The 12,984-nt window shown below is 43.4% G+C and overlaps 2 long non-coding RNA genes across 3 annotated transcripts; one reads left to right on the forward strand and one right to left on the reverse strand.

Annotated features, from left to right (window-relative positions):
• Nucleotides 1-685: 685 nt before the first annotated feature.
• Nucleotides 686-3,454, forward strand: LOC139624702 (uncharacterized). 2 transcript variants are annotated; one of them, XR_011691729.1, is made up of 4 exons: nt 686-1,680; nt 1,807-1,917; nt 2,020-3,144; nt 3,318-3,454. It is a non-coding gene; the product is annotated as an uncharacterized lncRNA (long non-coding RNA). The 2 variants fall into 2 exon arrangements; XR_011691728.1 differs by lacking the exon at nt 3,318-3,454 and having other exon boundaries at nt 686-1,556; nt 1,656-1,680; nt 2,020-2,501.
• On the reverse strand, nt 2,668-12,314 carry LOC139624700 (uncharacterized). Its single transcript, XR_011691726.1, has 5 exons — nt 11,133-12,314; nt 10,917-11,040; nt 5,822-5,880; nt 5,225-5,296; nt 2,668-3,736 (listed from the first exon to the last, which is right to left on the reverse strand). It is a non-coding gene; the product is annotated as an uncharacterized lncRNA (long non-coding RNA).
• Nucleotides 12,315-12,984: the final 670 nt, after the last annotated feature.

Below are 12,984 nucleotides of genomic sequence, written 5' to 3' on the forward strand. Positions count from 1 at the left end.
ACTGACTCTTGACTGAGCATCAGTTCCAGTCCAGTGTGGTGCTGTTCACCGTTACTTCTGCTGGACGTCCCGCTGCAGAAGGGGACGTTTGATTTGCTCAAGTCTGGATCGAACCCGAGAGCTCGCTGCAGGGAGTGGATCTGGAGGAGTTTCAGTCTCTGAAAGATGAGACAAACTAACAGTACAAACAACCAGGTATGTTACAGAAACTGCAGAGAAACTAAGAAGCCAACATATAGTAGTCAAAGCAAAACAGGTTGAGATAATAGTTTAAAAAGTTTTCCACCTTTTAAAGCTTCATAGTCTAAAGGTAGATGTCCATGTGTTTGTGATTATAAAGCAGGTCTAGGTTCTATATTAATACTGTGAAAGTATCAAAGCCTCAGTCCACAGAGAAATGCACACAGCCTGTATTCAGACACTGAGCCTTAAAACCAGCCGTTAGGACTTCTGGAACTTTGTGATGTCACAACAAAGCAGTCACCGCCCCCAGCTGCACCCCAAGCCCCGCCCACCTGGATCCACCATGCCACCTTGCAGGATTTGGTTTCTCTGAGTATTTACCTGAAATCTGATTTTTATTAGATCACTCAGCCAATCAGAAGAGAGGCTCAGACTCTATGCGACCTTTAAATTGCCTCTGGGGGTTTCCTTTAACCCTATATTTTATATTATTTTAAAATCTATATAAAATTTAAAATTTTTTCAATTTGAATTTTAACAAAATATTTATTTAAAGTTAACAATTTCAAATAATTATTGATATTACAGATTAATCTGGTGATTATTCACTAGACCACTTTGTCATTTAGTTGATGTCAGAAAATATTGATTTAGTTCAAAGATTCCAAACAACAGTGAAACAAAACAAAGATAAAGCAGCACATTCAAGCACATTTCTGCTTAACATATACTTTTATAAAGCAATACAATTCACTAATTATCAAAATTGTTGTGATTGGTTTTTCAGTTGATCAACTAATCAATTAATCAACAAACATCTTCACCTCATCCCACAAGACGTCATGATTTGTCTGTTTTTAACTGTTCAGATTTCATCAGCACAGCTTCATCTAATGTTTTACCAGCTTTACATCAGACTGAAAAGAACACACACACGCACACACACACACACACACACACACACACACACACACACACACACACACACACACACACACACACACACACACACACACCATGTTATGGAGGTTGTAGGGGGCCTGATCTGGGTCAGAGTGGAGGATGTAAAGGTTAGGAGTGACAGCAGGCCGACACTGACAGCCATCACACTGGGAAAATGACTGTCACATTACTGTCACACACCTAAACCTGCCTCTGTGTGTGTGTGTGTGTGGCAGTGATGTGGGGGGGTCAGGGTCCCGGTGTGACCCCGGCATTGGATCGATAGCCAGGCCATCAGAGCTGACAGATGGCAAACCTGAGCCTGACTCTCCAGCAGAGAATTTCTTCCACATCCTGCCACTGACAGACAGCGAACGCACCGCGACGCCACGCCCACCTCCAGCACCGTACCTGCCTGACTGAGACGGGAGGTGAGCAGGAAGTCATCAGGGACCGAGGGGTTTCCTGGAGCTTCTTTTTACTTCCATTATTTTCTAGGTTTCTAACTCGAACTTCTGCTTTTTCCTCAGATCAGGGATAATACGAGATCCTCAGGTTAGTGTTAATGAGGATTATCGAATAATCGTAAACTACAGAAGAATGATGATCAGTTTAATCATAAGTCATTATTTGCTAGATGCTATGAAGCTATTTAAATAAAGAAAATAACATTTATACCAGGTGTATACAGGTGTGGTATCTCTGTCAGAGGCCAAGCTGTCAGTCATTCATCCTGCCTCAGTGAGGGTGGCTCCGTTTCCCAGTCTGAGCTGCTGCTGAAGACAAATACAGGTAGAACCAAGCCTGCACACACACACACACACACACACACACGGAGGACGGAGTGTGCTGTGGTTGATGTGTGAGGCTCATTAACACCATTGTCTCTATAAGGAATGGTGGACACAACAACAACAACAGCAGTAACGACAGCCACATCCATCCTGTGTGAGGATTTACTCGCTCTCTGTTTGGACCTCAGCCTTATTTTTAACTTTGGACCAGCTGCACAGTCTGCCAGCTCCTCGGCCTCCTGAACAAACCCTGCTTCAGCTGTTGTTATCTATCGTCGACAGACTCCTGTCAGCGGTGTTCATTTGTCCACGTCACTCCCACAAAGAAGCAAAGAAACCATCACTGATATCCAGCTCTCATCAATCTTACTTTGGATCTTTTTTTTTAAGACCTCACCTGAGAAAACTGTCATAATTCTGAGGACGTTGTATCTTTGTTATATCTGTGAAGACAGGACTGATTTTATTTCCTCTTTGGTTTGGAGCTTTGGGAGATGTAAATGTCATTATTTTTTAGTTTTTAACATAATTTCTATCAGTAATAATAAAGTTGTACTCGCCCAGATAATATCTGAGATCTGGAATCTGTCCTGTAACAAACAAGGTCATAGGTCATCTGTCAGCAGGTTACTATGACCCGTAGTTGGGTTTTGTTGCTAGGCGACATCTAGTGGTCGTAGTGATGATGACAGGATCAAAGGGAAAAGTGCGGTGACGCAGTTTATAGAGCGACAAAGTCCACGTCAGGAGGAGGTTGGGGTGGATGGATGAATATGACCCAGGAGAGCCGTGTTCGATTCCCACGTGACAGGAGCAGTTTATGTTGTTTCTATTATCCATGACTGTTCACTGTTGTTATTGTAACCATGACAACAAAGTCTAATGTTGAGGAAGTTCTTATTTTAACCCAAATCACCATCTTTACCTAAACCCAACCAAGATATGAGTGTTGTTATAGTAACCATGGCGATAAAGGAAGGTACGCTGCTCTCGGTACAGCCCGTGTGTTTATTATTGTAACCATGACAACGCCCTGCTGCTGTTTCACCTGTTGTGTGTTTACACTCTGCTCCGTCAGGAGTTTCCTGAATTCTGCATCACTCGAACACTCAGCATGTTTTTAACACTGATCACAAACAGGAGGTTTTATCATTCAGTCTTGAGGTTTTGTTAAAGTCGGTGGAAGAACTGGAGAGGTCGCACAGACGAGGATTCACATACTGAGGTAAAGACAAAATGTTTTAACACCTCATGTACGAACATACACGAGTCTGTGAGCGGGAAACAAGTCACCCTGCAGAGCTACCCACACCATCTGCAGTGTGTCATATCTGAAACAAACTGCTCTGTGCTGAGAACTACAGTTGTGGTGTTTGCAGCAGCTCTCATCTCCCACAGGCAGCTGCTGATCGCAGGACAGTAACGTCGATCCAATACATCGACTTCCTCCTCTCTGCAGAGTCTGAGCAGTGTGTGCTGGAGGTCTCCCGCTGGCTCCAGACCAGCCTAATGATGACCCTCGACACGCTCCACTGAGAGGTCAGAGGTCGAAGGTCAAGATGAAAGACAGGGAGGGGAGAGAGTGTCTGTTGTGTGTGTGGCAGTGGTGGAGGGGGATGTAAGGATGAAGTGGAAATAAAAAAAAAAAAATTTAAAACGGGGCCAAGCACAGCGCCACCTGCAGGAGCTTCACCTGCAGGAGCTTCACCTGAGGAACGATTCACCTGCGTCTTCTCTCTGAGGTGATGAGACGCGAAGCAGACGTGGATCTTTGCGTCTGGTGCTTTGACGTCTTCTGGAGATAAACAGCCTGAAACCTGTGGAGAAATCATGAGCTCTTAAAGTTCAGTAGCTTCAGTCAGTAGGATTCATCCTCCAGGGAACATGAATGAATGGTTAGCATGCTAACTTCAGTACAAGAAAAGACAAGAGTTAACATTAGCTTAGCTGTTAATGCCAACAGTGTCTGTGTAGCAACAGTAAAACTTACAAATAGCTTCTTTTAAAAATGTCTGAACGAGACGCATTTTATCATTTAACAGCTTTATTCATTTAATTATCAAACACAACAGTGTTTCAGATATTTTAAGGCTTTTTCTCAACTAATTATCCAACAACTGAACCCACTTTAAAATATCTGCTCATCACCCATTTATCACTCTGCAACATTATCTATTTAATTTTCTTTATTTAATGGGTCGGGCCACTGCAAGGTTCAAGAGTCATTTATTGTCGTTTTTAACATGTTGACAAATGAAGAGGGAAATTTGTAACTCAGGTCCAGCAGCAGACAATAGATGGCAGGATTTATAATAATAAATAAAGACTAAATAACTTAACTAGAATACTTAATACTTAAGATTTATATCTAAATCACTTAATAAGAGAGAGGCAGTGTTCAATAATAAATATGACTAAAAATAACTTAATAAAAAACATAATAAAATAAATAATACTAAAAATAACTAAATACCTAAGATTTATATCTAAATCACTAAATAAAAATTATTATTAATTATAAAATTATTAAACCTCCAGGGCTGGAGGCCTTATGTTTTCAGGTTGTCCATTTGACACCTTGAGGGAACTTCAAATTTGTGTCTGTTAGACTAAAGGATAAATTGATTAGATTTTGATGGTAATAGTCCAAAGGTCACCTTTGTGAGGACCTCACAAAACAAGGTTTTGCCCTCTTGATTGTGATATCTAAAGACCACCTTGTCACTGTATTTCCTGCAACTGGTTTTATTCTCCTTTTGAGTCTGTGTGTGTTCTTCTTCTTTTTTATTATTTATGATATCCTTTATTATTAAGTTAGAAAAAAACAAAGAGAAAAACTGTCAAAAACTGCCAAAAGTTTGAAGGGTTAATTGTGCAGATTCTTAGTTAATTACTGCCTCTCACCAAAAGTGTCTCCAAACTAAAGAAAACCTCAGTTGTTGCAGATCATTTGAAATCTGGACTCTCAACATCTCCTCCTCCTCTCACAGAATTATCTCAGTTTCTTCTCTCTCTCTTCAACTCCCTCGTCGCCCACCCTCATAAAAAATACTCCCTCTGTCTCCTCCATCTTTCCTCCCTCCCAGACTTTGCTGGTTCTAAAAATAAGCACCAGGTTTCTGGCCTCCCCCCTCCGCTCCTCCTCCATCCTTAACCTCGTCCTGGTCTGCAGCTGATCTTCCTCGGCCGGACCCTCAGGTACCAGGATAACCGGACGCCGAGGCTGAGGCATGTATCACTGTCAGGCTAAATGTAGAATCAGCATTTCTGAGCCCGCCAAACCCCCGGCCGGGCCTAACCCTTACCTGGTCAGTCCGGAGGAGACGCTGCGGCCCCTCAAGACTCTGCGCCGCCCCAGTATTGATTTCTTTCTTTTACTGTGAAACAAAGAGACTTTCTCTGTTACATGATATATCATAATCACGTCATTTGTAGCTTTGAGTCCACAGATGTGCAGGAAGCAGGCCAACGAGAGAGAGAGAGAGAGAGAGAGAGAGACCTAGATAAAGAGGTAATAAACTAATTGCAGCGTCTGCTCCATTTCTCCAAGAGTAAATTATCATCTCAGTTTCTCTCTGAGCTTCTGTTGAATGTGAAACTGTAAAACTTCAGACTCACCTGACAGAAACATTCATTCATCAGGAGCAGCTCAACACAGTTACTGAGGATGTTAGACCTGCTCCGACTGTGACCACCTGAAATCCAGGTTAAAAATGTCCTGCACTGCTTTTACTGCACCTTAAATACTCATCATGAACTTCTATCCTGTATGAATGTCTCTGATCTCAACTAATTTCCTTTAAAGCTCGGGGTCGGGGTTCGCAGATTTCAGGCGAACATTCAGAGAAACCAAATCCTGCAAAGTCAGTCTCACAGCATTTACTCATAAAACATATACTCACTGGTTTTTCTTGGCTTTTAAAGGGGATCTGTGCAGTAGTCTGCAGGGATGTGGTGGTGACTGAAAAGAAAAGTTTAAAGCAACTTGTTAAGAAATTGAAAATAAAAAAGCTTTTGTGCAAAGTTACACAACACTGACAAACTGCACTGAGCGTGCTCATCACGACAACAGTCAACACCTGGATGACTTACAGCGCACTAGAATAAAGTTTGATTATCTTCACATCCTCAGCTCCTCGGTTTATCAGCTGCGAAGCGTCTTGGGAAGGTGTTCGTACCGTTTTCATCAAAGTCTATTGAATAAATTCAGAGCAAATTCCTCATAACTCAGACTGACATTTTTAGTATATGTAGAAACTTTGGCATCTCCACTGGAATTTAAATGAAGCTCTGTGGGTTTGAGCAAAGTTGAGTTTATGAACGTGGATTCCCTGGTCGGTCCCACAGGGATGAAGATATCAAACACACTGAACGTTGGCAGGAACTACAGTCTCATTATTAACGGCTTCAGTTTAAAATTGTTGAGACACTTTAGAGACAAAACAGAAAATTCTTCCCAAGAATCTTTAACTTGACCCTGATGGATTCAACCGTGTGAAAATATCCTGAGAACAACTTTACGGCTGCTTTTTTGTCCAAAGTTGTTTCAATGCACAGCACAAATACATGACTGCATACCAGAACACACACACAGACACACACACACACACCCGTGGCTGGAGTGTCACGCTCAAGAATATGATGGATGGTTTCCAAACAAAAACCGAGTTTGAGGAGCGAGCAACAGAGAGACTACGAGCCGATGATGAATGGATCAGTCAGCTGCGGCAACACAGCACGCACAACACAACACAACGCATCGTACCACCCAAAAAATGAGAGAAAATCAAGAGTTTTGGCAGGAACCCCCCCCCCCCCCCACCACCACACACACACACACACAGACACTCAGACGACAAAATGACCTCACATGGACTTTTTTAAATACACAAACTCTTGAGTCCTGTATGTGGTGTGTTTACTATACGGCAGCAAGCATGAAAATTTAATTTCCGTTTGGGGGACAGAAACCAAAAATTCCCCTGGAAGCTTTAAAGTTGAGCTTTAACATCAGTGTTTACAGTGAAACACATGAACTCCTGAGGAGGTCAGACCTCCTGCTGCTCTGCAAACTGAGCCGTGATGGAGGCTGAAGGGTTTTTACTGCAGCTACAGGCCAGTCTGACACACACAGGGAGGCTTCAGTCAACAGAGAGGACATTTATTTCAGAGCGAGCTCCCAGGCTGAATTTTCAGGTCAGAGATTATTTTAGAAATATGAGCAACATTTAGAGAACGTTTAGAAAGAGTAATAACTATCTGTTCTTTTAGCATTTGAAGGATAATTATGGCTGTAATAAGTAATAACTATTGAAAAAGTGCTTAAATTCACATTTAAATTATATTAATTTTCTTAATTTATCTTAATAACCAACTGAACAGCTGTGACAAGTGTTCCCTCCTCTGATCCACTGTTTCCTGCAACGTCGTCTCTCAGTGTGTGTGAGCTTCTCTCTGACTAATGATTGGCTGAGTAACATCATGTGATCAGTGCCAGGCAAGAAAAGCTGCGCTGATTAAAACAGAAACACTCAAACTGTAATGATTCTCAGTGATTTATAGGTTTAAATGTCCAGGTCCGGGTCGGACGGGGTCGAGGACCAGATCTGGACCACAGTCGGCCTATGAGCGACCTCTGCTCTGACGGCTCCTCCCAGCAGGACGATGCTCCATGTCACAAAGCTGAAGTCGCATCAGTCTGGTTCAGTGGAGATCAGTGAACTTCAGTGTCCACTCATGACGTCACCCACTGGTTTGTGAGCTGCTGTTTTGAAGCTTCGAGTTTATAATTTGTCCGTCGCCATCTTGGTTTTTTGAACCAGAAGAAACCATCTATCCTGATTGTGTGGTACAGTCTGTCAATCACACAGTAGCCCCGCCCTAATTCACCCCCTGCTTTATGGTCTATTTTCCTCTAAATGGATCATAATTTAAAAATGAACATCATGTTGTGTTGAAGAAGACTTGAAACTAGAGACTGAGACATAAACTCATCAGGAAAACGTTTCCTGAGGTAATAAATCAGAGAGAAGTGGAGACATTTTCCCATAGACTTCAATACAATCAGACTCTGTTTACAGCCAGTGGAGTCGCCCCCTGATGGTCAGTAGAGAGAATGAAGGTTTGAGGCTCAGAGTCCACGTCCAGGTTTATAAACCGTCTGTGTGGCCTCCTCAGGGTCCACACCTGAATCCAGTAGAACACCTCTGGGATGTGGTGGAACAGGAGATTGTTTCCAACATCTTGTGGAAGTCATGAATAACTGGGGCTGTGTGCAAAGCTCCCAATAAATATCCTGTATATTCACTTCATCTTGAGTGTTGAAATATTCATATTCTTTGTCTTGTAGTTGACCAGTGAATCTTCATGTTTTAAAAAAAGCTCAAAGCGTGTGCACTCTGAAATCAGGAATGTCATTAACACTGGGGCCCAGAGCCAGCTGAACTCTGGGTAATTCTTGTCACAGAGCATCGGGGGGAAAACACATTTGGTTGTTGAACAGAGCGACTCCGACTCACTTCATATAATCAATACCAGCAGATCCCAGGGCCCGGCTCCCCTTAGAGGCTCCGGCATTTACATTTTGATTCAGGTCCTCAATGAGAGGAGGAGGAGGAGGAGGGAGTCATCAGAGTGAAAAAGGTTAACTCACTCACCTCCTCCTCCTCCTCCACAGTCTGGTCCTGCAGATGAAGACGGGTTTGATCCTCCTCGCAGCCTGGTGGCGGCTGCAGGAAGCGTATCGAGATGCCACACGGCATCAGAGCCAGTTTGCCGCCGTCTTCTCCGACAAGTCCAAAGCACTTCTCCTGATCTGTGGCCCGCTGATGGGTTGTCAATATATGGATCCCCCCTCCTCGCTCTAATTCAGTGAAAAAATCTAGTTTTCCATTAGTCTGTGCCCCACCGACGTTACCCCGAGCTTCTCCACCTGTAATTATTAAAGGCAGATTCCCTGAAAGCAATCAGCCCACCGCCATTTGTATCTTTGAAATCTTAATAAGCCGAAGGCAAGAGAGAGGGAGCAAAAGGAGAGGGAGGAGAAGTGAGAGAGGTAAGGAGAGAGGAAACAAGTGGATGAGAGGAGAGGGGAAGGTGAAAAGGAGCAAACTGAGGTTTGGTGAAAAAGGAGAGAAGATGCAAGGTGATAACAGAGGAGAGGAGGAGGTGAAGGGATAAGACAACAGGATGAATGAAAAGACAGAAGAAAAAGAAGTGAATAAGGAGAGAAGTAAAAAATGAGATGAGGAAAGGAATGATGTGAAAAGAAAAGAGAGGCGGAGGTAAAGAGAGCAAAGCTAGGGGTAGAAAGGAAAGTAGGAGAGGAGGAGACAAGGTGAGGACGGTGGAGAAGAGAGGGGAGGAGACAGAGGTAAACAAATAGAAAAAGATGATATGAGAAGGTAAAAAGAGAGGAGAGGAGGAGGTAAAGAAAGAGCAGGAGGACAGGAGCAGGAGAGAAGAAGAAGGAAGAGGCAGAGGAGTTGAGGAGAAGAAGAGATAAGAAAGAAGGACCAGATGAGGAATGTAAAGAGAGGAGAAGGACAGAAACAAAAGGGAAGGAAGGAAGGAAGGAGAGGAAAGCTTGGAGAATGAGGACTCTCAATGATCTGGATCTAAACACATCAGGGTCAGATCTCCCAGAAGCCTCGGCTGTCGTGGAGGTCCAGCTGTGAACTTCTTGTACTCTGATAAAGTCTAAATATAAAGAGTGAAACAACTGGATCAGACGATGAAGAAGAAGAAGAACGTCTCAGAACGATACTGTACTGTTCAACATCAGCCACCATCAGGGAACCACAGACCAGAAGAGTCTGGACTCAGACTGAGGACTGACCACATTCATCAGAGGAGCTCAGTGGAGGAGGAGCATCAGGCTGAAGGACTGAGCTCAAGTAGATGGTCCAGACCTGGAGGTCACTGATTAGTGACTTGAATTTGATTCCCGCCAGAAAACCACTGCAGTAGTTTGGGTTGAGAGGAAACTTTGGCCTGGACCGAGAGCTGGGTGACGTACTGAGGGAGGTACGGCCTGATTGTACAGAGCAAAGTGGTGAAGCAGCACGACATCTGCAATCCCCTGAAACCAGGGATATACAGGGACAGATAACCAGGGTAAAACTCTCTCTGTTGAAGGAAACTGTTTCATACAATCTAACAGTAACTAACAGAACAGTCGCAATCTCTGTTGGTATGTTCTGTCCAATCAGCCACTCTGTTTCATTCTGTCCTGTTTACTTACGTTTTGTCATGTTGCACCAACAGTTCAAAAAGTTGGTGCCAAACGTACTTTGACAAGTGTGTTTCGACCTTTACACTATCAATGGCTGATGGTCTGTTAATGTCCATCCAGCCGCTCCATGTCTCCATGTCTGATTAGATCCTGGAGCATCCTGATCATAACCTGAACCAAGGAGCTTCTCTTGATCATCCAGAGAGAGAGTGAGCCCTGCCTCTCATTTACCTTCACTTCAGAATCCTCGGATCGTTGGGTGATGACCATTATAAAATGATCAGTGGATTAACTGATGAACTCAGATATTGTTCTGCACACTTCACGCTGCAGGACCGTTACCCTAACCGGAGCAGGAGCTTGGTGGCACCTGCGATTTTAGAAAGACTCACTTCAGTGAAGAACTTTAAAGTGGGTCAAGAAGAGGAAAGTACACTGAGCAAAAAGTCCCTTCATTATCCTGTTTCCTCTGCCCAGGAGGGATGAGAGGAAGGTAAGAGGCCATGGATCTGTGATACTGTTTCCTGTGGAAGTAAAGGGGTCAGTCTGAAGAGTCTGAGATGATCCTGGCACAGAGGTTTTTTTCTTTGTTTCAAAAGGTTCAAATTCTAACATTAGTGGAAATGTTTCTGAAACTTTATGGTTTGATTCTGAAGTTGTTGTCGAAGTCCAAATGTTGGAACTGGTTGATTTCTCTGGGATATATTGAAATTTACTCCCCGCACAGTTCACATTGAGTCTGTTAAAAGATAAATGTTACTTACCAAATGTACCAATGTCGATCATCCGCCTAATGTTCTTAACAGATTTGGTTTCTTGGACATTTTCGTGCTGAGTAACTTGTCTCCTGAACGTAGACCCAGAATGTTTCCACTGTGGCCTCAAAAACTTTCCACCCAGAAGAAGAAAAAGTAGAATATTATCTAAAGACCTCTGGGTTTGGTTAAATGTGGTTAATCTGTGGTGGAACCTTTACTCACAGATTACAGTAGGATGAGGATCACAGACGACCTCCACAGCTGCTCTGCAGTAAATACTGGGCCTGTAAAAGGGACTTTGGTCATAAATACTTGCAGCTCTTAAATGTCATAAAATTAAACATCCGTCAAATGTATCTGAGGTGAGTTACTATGTTTTCTACCTGGACTATGACGTCTTCTTTACTCTCTTCTTCCTCTTTAGCTCTTTTGACTTTTGTACTTTTTTCCTAATTTGCTGTTTGTCAGTTTTATCCTCCAGCAGACGGAGGTGAACTTTACCAGGAGCTGTTTCACATTCTCATTCTGTCAGGATTTACTGACCAAACTTTGTAGAAAAGGTCTTTCTCTCTCATTTTGTCTTTTGTCACTGACTCTCTCTCTTTTCTCTGCAGAAATATCTGACTGAGAGCACAAGCAGCACCGAATGAAAGCCAAGGAACCAAAAACATTTCTTGCGCTGTTCCGTGCAACCTGCCCTACGCTGCTAAACCCTGAATGACAAAGTCTTTTTACAGGCAGCACAGAGGGTTTTAAAAGTCTGGCTCTGTACAGTGTCTGCACATGGCAGCGACATGTGGTCACGGTTAGAGACTGAAGTTACAGCAAGATGGGTGAGGAAAGATGAGGGTTGGCCAAGTTAGACTGTTTAAAGTTAGACTGGTTAGTGTTAATAACTAACTGCAGATCAGTGACGGGCGTGAATTACGGTCTAACTTATGCATTCATTGATTCTATGTTATTCTCTCATGATGTTGTTTGTTGACCTCAACAATCAGCCTCGACCTGCAGATGTTCACAGATCTGCTCCAGACATATAAAAATACTTCACTCAGAATAAGAATCTGTCGAATGCAGTTTTTTCCAGAAACAAACGTTAAAATTACTTCAACTTTCCTCCTTCAGCAGATAAACGTGAAAGCGTCTCCTGAAACAGAGCCCGTGCAGCAGCAGGCGTACAAGACCTTGGTTGTCATGGTTACAATAACACACGGACTGTATCAAGAGTGGTGTACCTACCTTTGTCGCCGTAGTTGCTATAATAACGATTAGGTTTAGGAGAACAAGGTGATTTGGGTTAAAATAAGTTCTTCCTCAACATTAGACGATCTTTGTTGTCATGGTTACAATAATAACAACGAACGGTCATGGATAATAGAAACAACATAAACTGCTCCTGTCACATGGGAATCGAACACCGCTCTCCTGGGTCATATTCATCCATCCACCCCAACCTCCTCCTGACGTGGACTTTGTCGCTCTATAAACTACGTCACCGCACTTTTCCCTTTGCTCCTGTCATCATCACTACGACCACTAGATGTCGCCTAGCAACAAAACCTAACTATGGGTCATAGCAACCTGCTGACAGACGACCTGTGGGCTCGTTTCTTACAGGAGGACGGTCTCTCATGTGGCCACATTCTTTAGCAGTGTGAACGTGAACGCGTCCTTGGCCACTCTGAAGGACTGCCTCCTCTGAAGGACCACCTCCTCTGAAGGACTGCCTCCTCTGAAGGACCGCCTCCTCTGAAGGACCGCCTCCTCTGCTGTCGTCCTCTGCCATTGGTGCCGCCACAGTTTCATCATGAACTGAAATATTGTTTTGCACTTCTCGCAGTTTCCCCATCACTGAGTTATTTGTGGCGGCTCCACAGTATCAACACTGACTGCCACATATTGATTTTCTATTTTTCTTTTCTCTTATTACCATTATTTCATTGTCAAGCTGTGTGCAGTGTGTTGATTCACTCGGCCCCTCCTCGCCTCGCTCTCTCTCACACACACACACACACACACACACAGACACACAGACAACAACACACTTGGTGTTTGTGAACAGGACTGAAGTGTG

This window comes from Trachinotus anak, unplaced genomic scaffold (genome assembly GCF_046630095.1).
Source record: "Trachinotus anak isolate AG129_WGS33_773 ecotype Australia unplaced genomic scaffold, CSIRO_AGI_Tana_v1 ptg000008l, whole genome shotgun sequence".
NCBI classification, from domain to species: domain Eukaryota; kingdom Metazoa; phylum Chordata; class Actinopteri; order Carangiformes; family Carangidae; genus Trachinotus; species Trachinotus anak.